The sequence below is a fragment of the Corvus hawaiiensis genome, chromosome 6 (assembly GCF_020740725.1).
Source record: "Corvus hawaiiensis isolate bCorHaw1 chromosome 6, bCorHaw1.pri.cur, whole genome shotgun sequence".
NCBI lineage: Eukaryota > Metazoa > Chordata > Aves > Passeriformes > Corvidae > Corvus > Corvus hawaiiensis.
The window spans coordinates 36,904,672-36,922,716 of NC_063218.1; the positions used below are offsets into that span (position 1 = coordinate 36,904,672).

At 42.1% G+C, this 18,045-nt stretch overlaps 1 protein-coding gene across 6 annotated transcripts in view; it reads right to left on the reverse strand.

Moving 5' to 3' along the window:
• Window positions 1-14,614, reverse strand: part of NUMB (NUMB endocytic adaptor protein) — a 92,781-nt gene extending 78,167 nt beyond the window's left edge. For 3 of the 6 annotated variants that reach the window (XM_048305869.1, XM_048305868.1, XM_048305878.1), the window contains exon 1: window positions 14,544-14,560. The gene's annotated coding sequence lies outside the window, so the exon portion shown is untranslated. Of the gene's footprint in view, window positions 1-14,543 lie in introns of all 6 variants that reach the window. The other 3 variants (XM_048305867.1, XM_048305866.1, XM_048305870.1) reach the window with 3 other exon arrangements.
• Window positions 14,615-18,045: the final 3,431 nt, after the last annotated feature.

Below are 18,045 nucleotides of genomic sequence, written 5' to 3' on the forward strand. Positions count from 1 at the left end.
TTAAACCACAAAACTAGCTAGAATGAAGGCAACTCATCAAAGACAATTCATTCTCACTACATAATTTAAGAAAATCAAATGACCTACATAAGTAATCCTTTTAGGAGGGAGGATGTCAGCTAATAACTCGGATTATCAATCACTTTCATTACCCTAACAACTCCTTTGTATTAAATAGTGCTCAAAGGCATCCATTATTTATAGATTTCCTCAGGCTCAGACTTCTCTGCAGCTCTCTTCTTAAGCTGTATCTGTAGGACTGTCTCCACACCTAAGCACAAGTCTCACACTTCATTTCATCCAGGCCACTCTGACACCTGTCAGCAGCAGACCAGTGCCCATGTACAAGGTATTTCACAAAGATGAAGGCATCAAGGAAGTAAAAAAAAAAAATTAATAAAAAATAACATGTTCAGAAAACAACGCAAGAGTTGCTTGCCAAATTCAGAAGGAATTTTGATCTTAGGCCCCAACAGAACAAGGACAAAATACGTGATTCTGCTTTCCTTAGCATAGGTAAGCCTCCAATTTGAAAAACCTGAATGCCTGTCCATACATAGAGATTTACAAATTACTAGAACAACTGGTAAAGGCTCTCTGTAAGTACAGAGCAGACATTTTTGAAGACACTGTAATAAAAGTAACCTCTCATTTCTTTAGGTATAAAAATAAGAGTTGTCCAACACACAGAGAGCTTATTGGATCAGCTTTAGAACATTAACATGCAGGAGACCTGACAACTCCATTTGGCAGAAAGAGTCAAATCATAGCTGTGCCCCAGCAGGTAAGTTACCAATTTAGTGTCACACACCAGAATGAAGAGGGTAAGGAGAAAAGTACACACTCACTTCTCACAATTGACCATTCCTACTACAATTTATGCACAACTAACATCCCATCAGTAAATTACAAATACTATCAAATGTAGAGGCTTTTAAAACAAAGAGTAGGAATAGATTACAGGGTTCAAATCGCAAAAGCACCTGAGCTTTCTAACCGCACACAGTTCTGCGGTTTATCCACAATAAAACAGAATTCACAACAGTTATGGTGGGAAGTTTGGGGCAAAATTAATTTTAATAAAATCAAACCATACATAATCCCATTAAGATTTTTGTAGATCAGATGTCCACATCACAGAACTAAAACTGGGAAGCAACATGTTTCAAACTCTGTTATTTCACTGCCTATTTAAAGTCAGACTTGCACACAGAAAAGTTCAATCACCATTCTTTAGAAAAACAGGAGAATTCAGACTAACAGAGTCAGAAAATTCCATAGAAATGGTAAGCATCAAGTACTGAAGCACACCTGAATAAATACAGCAGGCATCTTTACCAGGAAAGCAGATCAAAGTGTACTTAATATTCAGTTTCTTCTCCCAGGTTATATGGAACATGCAAGTTTACTTCAAAATAACTTTTAAAAACAGTGATTACTTGGCATTTAGCATCATGGAGCATTACAGAAAAGTCAGCTGGAGCAAACTGAAATTAAACACTTCCTCCTACCCAAATAAAGTTTCCTGAGTCTATAATCACGCAGCATTTCTTTCATGGCTAAAATTCTTTAGCTCTTCCATAAATACAAGGTGTTTACCTCCCTAATAACTGGTCCATGTGATGAATTTTCCAACTTAATTAAACTCACTTATACTTCAGGTTTCATTTAGAAAGGCTATTTAGCGTTAACAATTTTTTTCGTAAAAAACACTGTATTCTTGGCAGACTTGGGGACTAACAGCCTGACAATCAGCTACAATGTTCCCAGTCCAGATGTGGGTACCTGGTAGTGTTACAGACTTTTGCTACAAAAGTAAGTGGTAGTTAATGTTCAAAGGTACTGACTTGATGCTTCACTTACACAGAACACAGTAACAGCGTGACCACGTCCCAGCTACCGCCTGTAACATGTTAGATACAGTGAATAGTTCTACATCTTTAGTACAGTTGATGGTTCTACATCTTTAACAAGTGAAAGATGGAATTTTACAGATTGTACTGAACAGTTGAGGCAAGTAACTCCCTGATGCCTCAGGGTTTCAATGAAAGAAATACAACACAGCCTTTCTGAAAGCAAGAGCTGATTAAATGAAGACATTTTGGAAACTAACATATAAATGCTTATTTCCATTAGAGCATCTGTCTCAAAAAATCAATGCTCAGAGCTCTCTGTAAGAGGTGGCTCCTGAAATAAACAAGGTTTTGTAGGCAGACTACACAGACAAAAGCAGCTTCTTCCTTCCCCTGAGAGGCAGAAAGGGCAGTCAGCAATGGGGTGAGATGAAAACACACATTAAGGGACCAAACGCAATAACCTCCTTCCTCTCACAGCCTAAACTTTGCCATGGCTCAAGGTTCTGTGTAAGCGAAGTTCCCTAATGGACCTGTTCTCATGCAAGCCCAGCACTTGTTCCCTCTAATCATGGCTGTGCAGTTCACCGCTACCCACATAACACCAACCTACTGCCACTTGACCAAGCAATCCCTGTTTAAAGCAAAAACACACACACCAAGAGTGTTACATCCACACACAAAAGAGGGGAGAAAAAAGTCCCCAAGTCAGTCACCATAACTTCCACCAATCTCACCTCCTTGAGAAGGGGCCCTCACAACTGGCACACAGAAGGCTATGCTTGCCCTAAGCCCAACTCTCTAGTCCAGTGCATTCTTTATTACTTTCTTTTTGGAATGAGGAACACCTTCAAAGTAATGACATAAAACACTTTTCCCTCAAAAAAAGTTGAAACACTGTACTTTTTCAAGGGTCGCTCCTTTATTGTTTACTACATTGTGCAATCTGCCCTCTCAAAGCACACAATCGACTTCCTTTGCTCTCCCATCCTCTCAAAAATCATCAGCATGCTACTTCCAGGTAGAAATTGAACTACATTAAACTATCTGTAAATTATTTTCTCTATTCCCTGCACTGGAAAACTTAAATTATGGCTCGTTCACATTTAAAACCAGTTTGCAGGAGGCTATACCAACCCAACTGCTCGGTGCTCCACCTAGTTCCCGTTCCTCCTTAGACAGCATTTGCCAGACCACTTGGAGACAATCCAGCTCACCACAGCAGCAGCAAATACCTTGTGCTGAATTGACTGATTATGGTTTATGAGAAAGTCAAATACAAAAGGCACAGCAGAAGCACACAATGGACAGTCAGAACAGTTCTTCCAGTGGCAGCAGTCGGGTTAAGAATTCATGAGATATCCCGAGTCATCCTTAGACATCCCTACAAGCATCATTGACAGGATCAAAAATACTTGCTAGTGAACAGGACTTGCTTGGGAAACACATTTTTGAGCTAACAGCTCATACCCTTGTCTCTCTGAATACCATAACCCTGTCTAGAGGCACATCTATCAGACATGTTAGAAGGAATAACCCATTAACCAAAAATGTTTTAAACTTCCAAAGAGACTTGTAACTATAAATCCCAAGGGTTGTAAGGCAGAAAGTTAAGAGGACTTCTGCCTTAAGTCTGTGTCTTATTTTCTACACTGAACAGTAAATACCCTTTCATTTCAATAAGATTCTTCCATTTCTAACTTTCCACCATACACACGAGAACTAAAACATGATTCACTTGGAGTTTGGCATCGAAAGAACCTAAATGTTAATACTGAAAAATTTAAGTCTTCTGGATTTATCCACAAATAACCTATCAGCAACTAGATCTGTAGAATAAAATACAAATTAAGCCAGATCTCACAAGTCGGCCTTTCACTACTAGAACCTGCACCTTTTGGCTTGACGTTTCTATGGAAAGAGGTTAAGGAGAATTGAAAAATAAAAAAACAAAAAGGAAAAGAAAAAAGCAGAGGATCCGTGAACCAGCTGCCTTCTCAAAATCCTCTGCTGCACCATGAATCATTTTAGTTTGCAAAATTAGCAATTTTCTTCAACATCCTTTACCTCCTGTGTACCACAAGAATTCTATTTTGAACAAGTCTTTCACCTTGGATTTACTTCACTGATTTCACAGAATCACACAATCTGCTACTGCCCTGCCTCCTCCCCTTTCTGATAATCTGAATTTCTGATATTCAGATGTTCCATTAGTCTCAGTTAGAAGAAATGTTCTGGTACTTGCTTAAAGACCACTGCACAGTGATCTACACTTACTACAGAATAAAGGTGAATTTTAAGCACATTAAAATATTCTGATCACCTTTCAGATGAACCCCGAGTGATATTTCTACTCCCAAATAGATGAGTCATAAAAACCTTAAATGGATGAGAAGAACTTCCCTAATTTTGCTCTGGACAAGTCTGAGAATAATGAAATATGTTACAATCTAAAGAGTAACCACCTCACACATTTTACATGCATCTGAACTTAAATGATCTCAACTCCTATAGGAAATTATAATACATATAATGTCAGAAATAATATATATTAATGACAGTTTTCTTGGTTAAGTTCTTTACAAACATTATTGGGACTAAAGGCCTGTGGGGAACACAATTTCCTACCTTCAGAAAAATAAAAACAACTTCTAAATTGCATGAAAGAATTAGGATTAAAACCCAGGAACTTCTGTAAGCCAGTTCCAAATTTAAAACAGCAGATAATGAAGTACCCAAAGTAAACACAGAATTATGCCATACCTAATTTAATACAGTAATGCCGCTTGCGTTAGCACCCATGCATAAATGATGTTGATCCCCATACACTCCATACCAGGATTACTGGGGGAACATTACCTGTTAAACAGCATATTGAAGCTAAATAAGTACTCGTTACTGACACCTGACACATCAAACAAACTATGGGTTTGTGTTTAAAAGATGAAAACACCGAATGTGGTGCTTCTGGGAAAAAAAGCTTAAAAAAAACCCAAGACTATCCTTGCTACATCACTAAACTAATCACTGTCTTCAATAACAATGAGGTGCCTAAAAGAAGTAAGAGCTAAGAATTACCAGAATTCAATGCACTCATTGCTTAGATCTCAAGGGCTATTAAGTCCTGAGTAGAAAGGCTATTCACAGTTCCACGTAAACAGCTGTGGAGAGAAGCAATTCCCAGCGTATTTCACACTGGTATCATCCCCAATTTCATGAAATGAGAATATCCCAACAATTAGGCCTGCAGCTTTAAGCCAGTATTGTTTAGCACCCTGACAGCCATACATACCTTATAAATGCGGCACCACATGGAAAACTAAGGAAAGTGCAGTGTAAAACCATGATTTTTGGTCATGAACTGCAGGCATTATCTACAAATGCCCCAAAGTATATCTGAAATCAAGTCCTGGAAGATGGAATTAATTCTGACCTGAATTTCAAAATATAACAGCTATGTGACAGCATTTTACACCTATGAAAGAACAGCAGTCCTCATTATTTGGGAGTGATACAACTCAAAATTGGCAGATGCCAGTCCCTTTCCACTGAAGAAACTGGGACAACTCACAATAGATTGATCTGGTATCTCTGTACAGAACTAGACCAGATGCCATGCCATCTCAGATGAGTCAACAAATCATTAGCTGTTTCATGATAGCAGCTATTTCAGCTGCAACTGATCAGTTTTTATACATGTAATGTGTCTCACAGCAAAGATGCACAATAGAAAGTTGAAAGACTGTCTCTGGAAGAGGAAAAGAAGCTCATGCAGCATTTACCTAGACCAAACACTGAAACAGTGAACTGAACAATAAGCAATCATTTACAGTGTAAAAGCCACATTAAGACTGAAGTAAGCATGTTTGTATATTTCTAAATGTAACTGGAGCCAGAAACAATGTGTGAAGGGCAACAAAAAAACAAGTCCCATAGCTTAGCTCTGTAAAAGAAGTATTTCCCATTCTTTGTAGAAAATATGAAGGAAGGAAGATTTTGGGACTACTCTTTTCTTCCCTAAGGTAACATTAACATTAGCAAGATAAACTGTGTCTTCTTCATCACCACATTAATAGTTTTAGCATTTGCCTACAATTCTGAATCACACCAGGTTACATTTCTCACTTGATCTAATTCCATGAGGAACAAAGACATCCATTTAGTTACTACTCTTTACTTGTGGTCAGATGGCTGCACAGCCTTTACTTTCAGAAACCCCTTCTTCTAGGGCCATTATGCAAGGGGACAGAAATAATTCTGGCCGCTAGACTGTGACAAACTATGTGAGAAGCAAGAGCCAAGGCAGTGAGTAGGACCCAGTTGGTTTAAACCAAATCTTGGTATCTGCTAGAAGCAGATACCAAAACAATATGACAGTACCTGGAGATGTACCGTCACTGATGGATCTGAGATGTGTTCCCATCTCTGAAACCTGGGTCCTGTAACACGACGATCAGCAGTTGGCCGCTCACATAATCAGACTTACAGATGCTTCTCTACTGAAAAAGGACAGAGCCATCCCTACTTGGGCCACAGAAATCACTTATGCATCTAGAAGAAGCTCCAGGAAAGAGCTCCTGAAGCCATAATCTTCATCTCAGGTGGGATCTTTGGAGGGTGAGGGAGGCAGGCGGGCAGAACCATTTCCAAAATGTACTACATCATAGTTACATTAGCTGTATGCACCGGATCCATGTCACTTCCTTTTAGCAACAGCACAGCCCCTCTGTTTGTTCTCCCCCACCCAAAGCTCCGGGGCTAGTGCTTGCAGAAATGAAAACAGGGACTGATCCTGCTAAAAACAAACCCGGAAAAAGGAAATAGTTTATCATTTATTCAATTCAAGAAAGGAATATACAATCAAACAGTCCTGGGATTTTGAACTGCAATTCAGAAGTGCAAGAAGTTTAGCTGTCATCAGGCAAGACTGGAGGTAAGTCATGATCCAGCATCTCAAAAATTCCAGGATGTGTCACATTCCAAAAAAGTTTCTTACCTCTGAATACATAATTCATTTTTTACTTTTTTTTTTTTTGTCTGAAATGCAGGAGATGAAAGACAGCAATACACTATCAAATTAACCAAATTCCTGCAAGTGAGAGAAAATATCCAACAGGAGAAGGCACACCATAACCAAGTTATAATAACATAACCAAGTTATGATATTCATAGCAAAACACTGCAGTACATTATTAAGAAATTAAAGCAGAAAATTGAGGGAATAAGGAAATCAAGACAGAATCATAAAGATTTTCATCCTGGACTTCCTCAAAAATAATTATTATCATCTCCTTCTTTATCTTCCCTAGGATTTCCAAAACAAGAATAAAATTTCCACAGTTCACACGACCTCACTGTATTTGGTGTATCTGTGTTCCTACCTCAGCACAGCCTGCCTCAGAAGAAAGGAAGAACTATGTCTACAGCACTAGAATAACAATTTAACAGTAGTTAAATCAGTATATGGTAGAGCTGATTTTTTTATCTGCTTGAACGATAAATATTCTTTACACTGCATGATTTTCAGAATTGGGTCCTTATCTTCAAGGCAACAAATACTGTAGGCAGACAAACCACACTGCCTTTTCCAGTCACAGTTATGTTCCTGGTCTGTGTATGGAGCAGATGCTGAACACTGTGGATATGACTACTTTGAGAACAAACTCTAACGGGCAAAGTAAATGATGCCCAAAGCAAGAGCTAACTACACAGAGAATAACTTATTTCAACTGAAAATAAAATTTAAGTATGGGACCATATCTGAAATGTGAGGTAATAGACATGAATCTCTATTATGTCATATAGGTCAATAAAGGTCATGTCTGAGAAACAAATTCTGTACTTTCAAGAGCGAGGAGAACTTTTAGACAGCACTAAGCATATACCTCTTTAAAGGGGTATACCCTACCCCACCTGACAGCAAAGAAATATTCATATATTTTGGCTGTTAAAGTTTGGGTCAAGCCAACTTACAATGATAAATGACATTGTATTAGCATGATGCACCTACCCAAAACACATGCAGACAGTTTGACAAAGCATTCAATGACAGTCTTCTATTTGCCAGCTGCATACGGTAAATCCAAGCCATAGCTTAGATTTTATACATAAAATCAGCTACATAAAGGTTGTTAAAAAATCAACTATTTTATAGACACTTTAAGAAAATATCCTAGCAAAAAAGATACAGGCCAACTGAATTGCAGTCCTTCATTCCCTTGCAGGAGGCTGGCTTCCTGCTACCAAGCTAAGAGAAATACACAGCACTGCCCAGTTGCTCAAAGACTGAGTGGCTTTTTACAGGCTGCTTACTCAATATAGGAAAATCCCTGCATGGCACAGTTGAGAGGCACTTTAAACTAGCAAATGGCCTCTGACAAATTCATGTCATTTAAAATAATAGCAAGAAATCCTCATGTGTAAATAAATATACATACAAATGCCATGACACTCTTTCAAAGCTACCCTGTGCAAATCCAGCTAAAGAAAGAGCACATTACATAAGAGATGCTTCTCACACAGACACTGTAACCTACACAGAAATGCTAAACTTTACAGACACAAGCAAAATTGGACATCAATATTAAACTCTGATAATGTTCAAGGTCTGTTAATATGAGAGCACACAATTAATCCTATTAACTAGCTTACTGATAATTCAACTGGAAGGCGGGGGGAGAGGAAAGAAACCCCAAAAAGCTCTATCAGTAGGTATGTGCTAAAATACAAAAAGCAAAACCAACATCACAGCCACTGAATCCTGTAAAGTTGGGTTTATGCAAGACCTTAAACTAGACGAGCTAATTCTCACACACAGATTTTCAGACTGGGTTAGGGAACTTGATGCACAGGTGATGTACATTTCAACCTGAAATGCGACAACTCAACATTGATCAGACTCTGCATTGATCAGAACTACAAGGAAGAACTTGCACAAGAACCCCAGCCCAAAGCACTAAACCTTGACTAGTACCACACTAATGATGGGTAAATTCTTTCTTGGACTTTTTAGACCACATTAAGCCTTTTGGCTTTTTGGAAACAGTGTCACATCTCACTCTTTTAAATCAAAAGTAGTCAGCAGAAATACCATGTTAAGCAGACTCTGACAATAAAAAGTAAGTATATGCCAAAGGCATAGTAGTAAAGCACAGGAAAAGGTTGGAAAATTCACTTGTCCCACTGATGAGACGTGAGGCAGCCACAACCCTCAAAGCATAACCTATACAGCTCTATAGTCCTGCAGTTACAGCAGCCTGTACAAAGCAAATTAATAACAACTGTCTTTTTGTAACAAAAAGCATCCACTGTTTTTTTTCTTCCCCACAGAATTTAGATTAATTTGAGTAAGAAACAAGTATTAGAGAAAAAAACCCCAGCAATTAAGTTTCATGGGACTATGGTATTTGGCTCTTTGCTTCACGTAAACTGGTCTAGTGCTACTGAGTTTCAGAAAAAGCCACCCAAGAACAAATTTAGAAGTTTACTGTTAAACACATTTGGAAGGCAGGAACATACTTGCTTTTCCTGCATACTGTGGGAAAAATATAAATCCAACACTTTTATCATTAGTTACTAAACAAAAGCTACACCCAGCCTATGTTAACTGTGAACCAAATTTCTATTTATGTCATTCCTCCGTATGGGGAACAAATTCCTTCACATGTCTCCACAGATTTTTACTATAGCAGTTGATGAACTAATGCCTTTGAAAGAAGACTACCCTCACTCAAAATCTTAAGTCAACACACAAAGATATCAGCTAACTAAAGACCCAAGCATTTACCAGCCACTCAGCACTACAAGGCACACTGAATAGCGAGGAGTTTGGCACTTACAAGCTCAGTGGTGCCCATCAGCAAACTGCACAGCCCTGGAAATGCCAAGGTATCTCTAGTCCTGGTGGATTACAGAAATAAGCTTTTTAACAGTCTAAAATCAGTTCACCACTGAGAGTGGAGCCTCAACACAGGCTTGAATTGCATTAATGAAGTTTAAACAACATTAAAAGTAGAAGGAAAGAGACATCATTGATGTTTGGAGTTTTTGCCCCAGAAAAATAAACTGATTAAGAGTGGTCACATCCAAATTTAGAACAGCTAGCACACAGTAAGAGTGGTTCTGGCCAAGTACATGTTTTTTCTTTGCCTCAGTAACACTTGTAGCTCTTAGATCAGTGAAGAAGCCCAGGCCAATGTCTAAGTACACGCCTACAGAAGGCAGTTCTGAAGAGCAAACTCTCTAGGTATACCTACAGTACTGCTTATAATCCAATTCACTGGGAAGTTCCAGTGTGTTGTTTCCCAGAAAAGGAAAAGTCGTCACAAAAAGATTCCAAACAGTTTGGTCCAAGTCGTAACACACTGTACTTGAAATCACGGTTTCACTCAGAAGGGTAACAACTTTGGTTCTGGCTTCGGTATCAAAACGCACCAGCAAAATCTCAAAAATCCTACAGATTCAGCACTCAAAGAAGCCAAGAGCTTCTTTCAGATCCCCAGACTCTGAAATTAATGGCTTCACATTTTCCTCAAGAGCACCTTTACATTTGGGCATACATATTTTCAAGCAATTTCTCACACGCAAATTAATTTGTCCTGACACACTTTCAGTCACAACTCTGCAGAAACACAAGTTAGTGTTCAGAATCATCTTTAAGCCATCACATCTGGTAATTACTACTACAGAACACCAGGACTCCACAAAAAATTACTATGTAAGACAAATGCCAAACAAAGCAATTCACATTTTCAGAGCTATCTCCTAACCACACACTTCAAAGGAGTCTGGATGGATGTCTAACTGCAGTTACATATGACATGATGCCATTTATACTTCTGAACTGGTGTCTGCCAGTTGCAAGTCTTGGTCAATAAAAATGAAGGAAAATAAAAAAAACAAGAAAAAACAAAACAAAATAAAAAAATCCTCAACAACAACAAAAACCACGTCCTGCACAGTGGAACAGAACAGTCTTCCTGATCTTGCTTGTTATTAAAATTTTGTTCTTTCTGATGCAACATCTGTTTTAACTATACACCATAAAGAACATGAGTTCAAAATGAGTATTTGATGGATCCCACCCTTAGAATGAGAACAAATCCTCTTCCAGACACAGCTGTGTCAGTCTGAGGTTACTGAGCACATCCCTAGTTCCACATCCTCCACTCATTACTGTTACCACCCACATCAACATGCCAGCTGAGAGAAATGGAAGAACACTCTCCAATTTATTGTGATTTTTATCTGCCAAGCCAGCTTAAACAGTTTGCTATAGGTCCTTGTTAACCCAGGTCATGCTGATGGAAATGTATGGTTCCAGACAAGCTCAAAGAAATTTCAATCAAAACTACCACAGCCCCATCGCAAACCCCACTTCAACAGTAAGTCTCATTTCCACCCCCTGACCTGGATGGTCAGCCAGTTCAGATACATGATCCAACCAAAATTCAACAAAACAAAAAAAAGCAATTTACTACTAGCTTGATTAACTCCCTGACTTTGCTTAATTCACAGCCACAAAGGCTTCCTTGCCAGCAGCTGAAGATGCACAGCCAAGAAGGAGACATGACCACCAGAGCTTCCATTTAAGCTGCCAAGTCTATTGACAAGCTTAGGCAAAACTAAAATAGAGCTGCTTCAGCAAAGAGTGGTCACAGCCTCCTCCTCCTCCTATGCAAGCAATAACATTTGTATAGCCATGAAGTCAGTTCAGGCAGTTGATCCAACTGAAGCTTAGCATTTTTCTGTACGACCATTTTCAGCTGGATCAGCAAAGAAAGACTAAAAGGGAAAAACATCCTTTTGGCAAAAGCTTTGGCAGAAAAATCAAGGCTGCTCTGCTGGTAATGCAATAGTATGACTGTGGAGGACATGCTAAGTCTTAGGCTGATTGAATTTATGCTTGGTATTCTGCAGAAAAAGAAATGCAATATGCTCCAATCTCACTTACTAAAATTGCGAGACCAACTGAAACTGAACAAGAAATCTGTAATTTTAATATATGTTCACTGATCAAAGTAAACTCCAAAAACAAGACTAAGGACATGATTTCACATTAGTTTAAACCAAGCTTGCTTGATAAGCTGGCAAAACAAATAAAAATATAAGTAAAGTTCGACCCTCCCCTAAAGAAAAGGACAAAGTCAGCAGAGTGTCAGATGAGTAGATGAGTGCAGTAAGTAGGATACAACCCCAAAGTCATCAGTTACACCAGCTTAGGCTGCCAATCTCTTACTTGATAGATTCTGTAAAACATATTTTCTAGAGGGCAGAAGATTTAATTTCTATAGCATTAGAGCAATTAATTTTTTTCCCAATGTTATGCAGCTCCATCAATATCACTAGTGGAATAAAATTCTGCTATAGGCAGAATTCAAGGATCCTGCACAGTGCTGTAATAAGCTCTCACAAACACACAATAAAATATCTGCTATAACATGTTTTTCCCAATAGCTTCTATTCCTGGGGAGGGAAGCACTTTTGCAAAGGCTTTCACTACAATTTCAGAAAGTTTTTATCCCATCACATCCATTATGGTGGGAAAGAAAATTACTTACAGAGCATTCTGACACCAAGCAGCTCTATCAAACTACAAAATGTAAGACTTAAAAGTCTGGCAAGTTTTAAGAGCCCAACGTGGCTTGCTGGTTTGGGTTCTTTCTTCCTAAATGCATAATGCTGTCAAGCTACTAACACAAAATCAGAAGGTTTCACAACACTAGGTTGAGAAGATAAACAAACTTGTCTGCTCTGTCTAGTTTACATGCGCCTTCAGTTTCCACACATTTAAGCTAAATAATAAATTCAGGAATGCAATTCCCAGGATGAAAAATACATTTTCTGCTAGTAAGCATTTACATGGCTGATTTGAATTGCATTTCACATGTATACTTTAGGAAAAAATAATCTTTGATGTGTTATGTTTAGAGTTCTGTAAATCTGTATTTTTACTGAGGCTTAAAACCAACACTTTATGCAATTACAGATTAAAAAGATTTTACTGTAGGATAACTTGGGGTACCAAGAGTCTTAGAATCACAGGCAAGGATAAACACATCTGAAATTCATTGTTTTGGACTTCGTTCACATTTTTATTTCTTCTGTAAGACTTTTGCTAAGGAAAAAAAACAGCACTTCCACAGAGAATTGCCAAGAGATGAAGAAATGGAAAAAATTCACTGATGAACAGAAAAACAATACTGTTTCTCTATGGTAACTATTAACTTCTGCATAATCATAAAGACCATTTTAGCAGTAACCATAGATCAATAAGTCAAATAGAACTGAGTCAGAAATCCATTTAAATATTTACATTTTTTGTTACAAGTCATACCTAAAGTATTACTATAGCCAAAGAGAATGACGGTGCCTTCCATTTTACTCCCTCTCCTCATTCAGGAGCCTATCCCGAAATGCAGAATGATCAAAATACAAAACAAGAGAGCAAAACAAAATCCCTTAAATGGTACAAATAGACACTGTTGACAGCTATAAGCTTCCCCTACTCCAGACAGCTGAATTAGGAAATATTGACAACAACACAGAAAACACAGCAGCACACAGAAAAGCTCCCTTATCATTTCATAAACCATTAATGAGCAGGTTACATAAATCTACTGGACCGAAGGAGTTGTACACTGGAGCTGCTGCAAGACATTAACTCTCCTGTGAGGGATGCATCATTTCATTCTTGAAGACTGTTCATCTCCGTGAGCGCAATAAAAGGAGTTAAGGGCATTCCGAACGGGAGCTGCATTTTAACCCTTCGTGACCCACCGAGCACGGAGCGAGGCGATGCTCCCCGGGCCCGCGGCAGCCCCCGCCCCGCCCGCTGTTGCTCATACATCCCTCTTGCGCCCGCAGGACGGGCCGAACCCAGCCGGCTGTTCCTTTGTGCAGCCTGGCGAGCTGCCGCACACGCACTGAGGCACCGGCCAAGCCACGAACCGGGTGAAAAGAGACGAGCCCCGCTGCTCACAGGGGCCCTTTCCCCTACAACTCCCGCTGCCAGACTGGGTCGTCAGCGCCATCGCCTCAAAGCCTCGTCCCGACGCCTCCTGAACTTCATAGCGCCCCAGCCCCAGCTGAGACGGGGCGGCGGGTTTCGGGGAAGCCCCTACTTTCCGGAGCCCCCACTCGCTCCCACGGCCGCGCAGGGGCGGCAAGCGATACAAAGCGCCCGGGAGCGGCCGCGCCGGAGGGACCCTCTGACGGAAACCTGGCCGGGATTCAAGGCCTAGGAGAGACCGCAGGCACTGGAGGCAGCCCCGGCAGAGCCTCATGAAGCGGCGCCGCCCCGGGGGTCGCTCCCTCGGGCCAGCGGCTTGGTGCTCGCCGCAGGGCCCTTCGGTGCCGCGGCCGCCCCCCGCAGGCTCCACCTGCGCCGGGCCCCCGCTCCACCGCACCCCGGGGATCGCGCCCCACCCCACCGCCCACCGCCCCCCGCCGGGGCGGGGACCGGAGGGCGCTCCCACATCGCCCCCGGCCTCCGCACGCACTTTCCCGGGGTACCCCTGGCCCCCTTCATCCCCTCCGGCCCCTCAGGCTTCCCCCGCCTCCAGCGCCCCCCCCCCCGCCGCCGGACCCACCCGCGCCCCGCGGGGCTCGGCACGGCCCCGTCACGCCCGCCCGCGGCTCCGGCCGCCGCGGCGAAGGCCCTTCCCCACATCGCGGCCCGGCCGTGCTCACCTGCTGCCCGCAGCCGCCTCCCTCCGGCGCCTCCTCCGCCGCCCGTCGCCACCGAGCAGCGCCGCCACCGCCGCCGCTCCGCCCCCGCCCCCCGGGCCGCCGCTCCCGCCCCCGCCGCCAGCCACGCCTACTCCGGCGGCCCATTGGCCACCCGCCCCGAAGTCCGCCCTTCGGATTGGTGCGAGAAGCCGTCCATCAAAGCCTCGGCCCCGCCCATCCCCGCCCCACAGGTCCCGGGTGTTTTATTCACGCCGGGGCTCTGGCGCCCCCAATCTCTCGCTGTCGGTTCTGATTGGCTGACGCGGTGGGAACGGCGTGCCAGGATTGGCTGCCCGAGGTGCCACTGCGGCGCTGGGCCCGCCCCCCCAGTGGGGCTGGGCGGCGCGGTGCGGTGGGAAGGCGGCGGCCGCTGCCGTGCCGGGGTCAGGGCCGGGGCCCGGCGGCTCTCGGGGACCCCCGGCCGGCGTCCCGCTGCTGCGCCAAGGCGGGATGTGCCTTCCACCGCCCGTCTCCGGTTCGGTTCAGCCGTGGCTCTTGTCTCCTCACAGCTGCGGCAGTGGTGGCACCAGGATGAGGATGGCTCTCGCAGCCCCAGTGCCACGTTGGTTTCCCCCCGATAAACTGTATTTGGTGACTGACACCTTCCCTAGGGGCTGCAGTGAGACGTGCTGCTAGTGCCAGCTCTCCAGAAACCGTAGTATCCTACATCAGCCAGAGGCCAGGCTTGCAGGAAAAACGCAAGCAGGCTCCTTTAACCTCCAAGATTGAGACTTTCTGAGAACCAGAATATTCTCGGCATATCCTTCCTTCGGTCCAAGAAATACTAGCATGCCTCCATGTTCGAGGTGCAGACAGTACCAGGCACTGAATTCAGCAGGGAGGCTGCCTTTCAAAGGGAAGTTACCCAGGGGAATCGAATCCTCTGGGGAGCAGCACGCTTGCGACTGCACATACAGGGCTTGGCCTGAACGCGTTATCCGGAATGCGTATTTCCAATAGCTGCCTCCTCTCAGCAGACTTTCAAGCAGCTACTTCATCCAAAATGCAAGCCAGAACAGTTGCCGGTGCATTCAGCTGGGGGGGAAAAAAAAAAAAAATCAGGTAATTGAAATGCAAAGATTACATGATGTTTCTCTGCATTATTATGTTCTCCCTGCATACGCCATCCCCCTTATTCCTCTTTGTTTCTGAATCAAGCAAAGAAACACAGCAACAAAGAACACGGGCCTTAATGTTGGCTGGCAAACATCCAGGAAACAAAGCAACCGAAATAACTGGGAATTTCAGAGCATCGCGCAAAAATCATTTACCAAGTTTACATAGGAAGTGCTCAGGCAGAAGTATGAGTATGACACTGACTCTGAGTTTCAGACTGATGCTCTGACCCCCAAGTCATCCCTTGTTCAGAAATTAAACTGAGAAGATGCAGGAGTTTTCCTTACATCTTTTTGCATATACCTTTGCTTTCCAAGAAAAGACAAATCAAGGCAGAGAGCTGCCTTCCCTCTCAAATATTCAAAAATGACTAGAGGATAAGACATTTCTACCAGTTCTAAGTTTTCTTCTGATTTTATGAAAACATTCCCGACTTAACGTAGTTCTTAAAATACTGTATTCCCAGTACCTTCATCTTATTCACAGCCTCTGGATTTTTGACAGAAATTTTTATAAAACATGGTGCCCTAAACCTTAATTCCTAATGAACAATTCCCATGTTATCGAGAAGCTCTACTTCCAAATGAAGTACAAAGGAAAAGGCCAGGACATGCTATTGTAAATAAAATCTAATGTATGCTTCAGCTATTTATAGCTTTTACAAATATTTATTAGATAGCTAAATTCATTTGTTGCCATTACTGCTTCTCTGCTCAGCTGATAACTTGACCTCCCCATATGGCCATTGGTGATGGAAGGGAAAGGGGCTGTGGTGGGAAAGGAAAGGAAGATGACCCTAGAGGTCACTTAGCTGGACAAGCTGAGCATCCAGCATAGCAAGCTGCACATTCACAGTGCTGTGCTGAGGGTCCAAGGCACATTCTGTGTACTCAGTCTTCCAGTCTTCCCACAGCGTTTCTGTGGGAGGGGGGGAAATTAATTCTCCAAGGTCTGATACTGGAAGCAACACTTCAAATGCTTTGATCCTTATGGATAACAAAGAATTGGAAGATAGTTCATAGCATTGACAAGAAAACAAACCCAATTTGCCCCTTATCACCTTTCCTTTAAGACCGAGACAGGGCTCCCTGTGTAATACACAAGATTAATGGACTTGACTGTTCCTGTCATGCCCACTGACTCCTGTCAGCTGTGCCTTTCTAGCCAAGACCTTTCCTGGACTCAGTGGGACAGCAGGATAGTACGCTATCCCCTAAGGATCTGAGAATATATTACACACACATTCATGACAATGCAAACTCCTTTATCCCCATTGCAGATACCCAGAGGCTTAACATTGTTCCTCCCTATTGGTTATCTAAAATAACGTCAGCGATTAAATCTCCCTTCTCTAATCACACCATAATATTATCCCTTCTAGGAACAAGCCATACCAGTATAAATACTACCACATACGCATTTTTATGCTCACCAAGAGGAATTCCATCTTTTTGGCAGTATATATAAAACAATAGGAGCTTGTGTGTGTGGAGGAGCACTGGAAATGTTCACCTTCTATAAGGTGCCATATTGGCTAGTAGCAACACAAATCTACTATGGGAAGCAAATAAGCAACTACTACAGGGACTTTTTCCTATTGTGCTCTGAGCAGATCTCAACAATATGGTTGCTAAACCAAGGCATTCTGTTTGCATAATATTTTCATCTTGGTAGTGCTGCACCCGAGGTGAGCAAGCAATTTCAGAATACTTCAGAAAAACTTCAGTATAGGAAACAAAAGGTAAAGTCTTTTTACAAGGCTTCTGACTAGGACAAGCTTACAGGAGAAGCAAATGTTGAATAGTCCTGCCCTATGTTAGCATAGCTATATGTTAATCTTGAAATAGTAGGCATAAATGTATTTAATGAGCAAAGCTATGCAGTTGCCATCATTAGTACAGAAGGGATATGAAGAGCAAGAATCCTTTAAAACCTGTCTTCCGTGGAAAAGCATCAGCCAAACAGGTTGTCAAGAGCCATGATCTGTGCATATCAAAAGGATATTCTCTAGCACAAGATATGTGATTTATGCAGGAAGAGTTTGACTGTACTTTCTATCTTGGTTCTTTAGATGTGGTTAATCCCACAGGGCAAATATTTCATTCAGGTTCTCTCTTCCTTCATTTTAGGATGGGGACTTTCTCGTCATGGCCATTTATTTCTCTCCTTCTGCTGGAGCCTTGGAGTCTGCTGCTTTGTGTTTAATCACTGCCTATGGAGTCACTGCAGATGGTATCTCCTCAATGCTACCAAATGCTAGATGGCATCTAATAAAAGCACAAAAACCTTCATTAAATTATTTCAAAATTTTCAAGTACATGTGCCCTGTCAAGGGGGTGAGTAAACT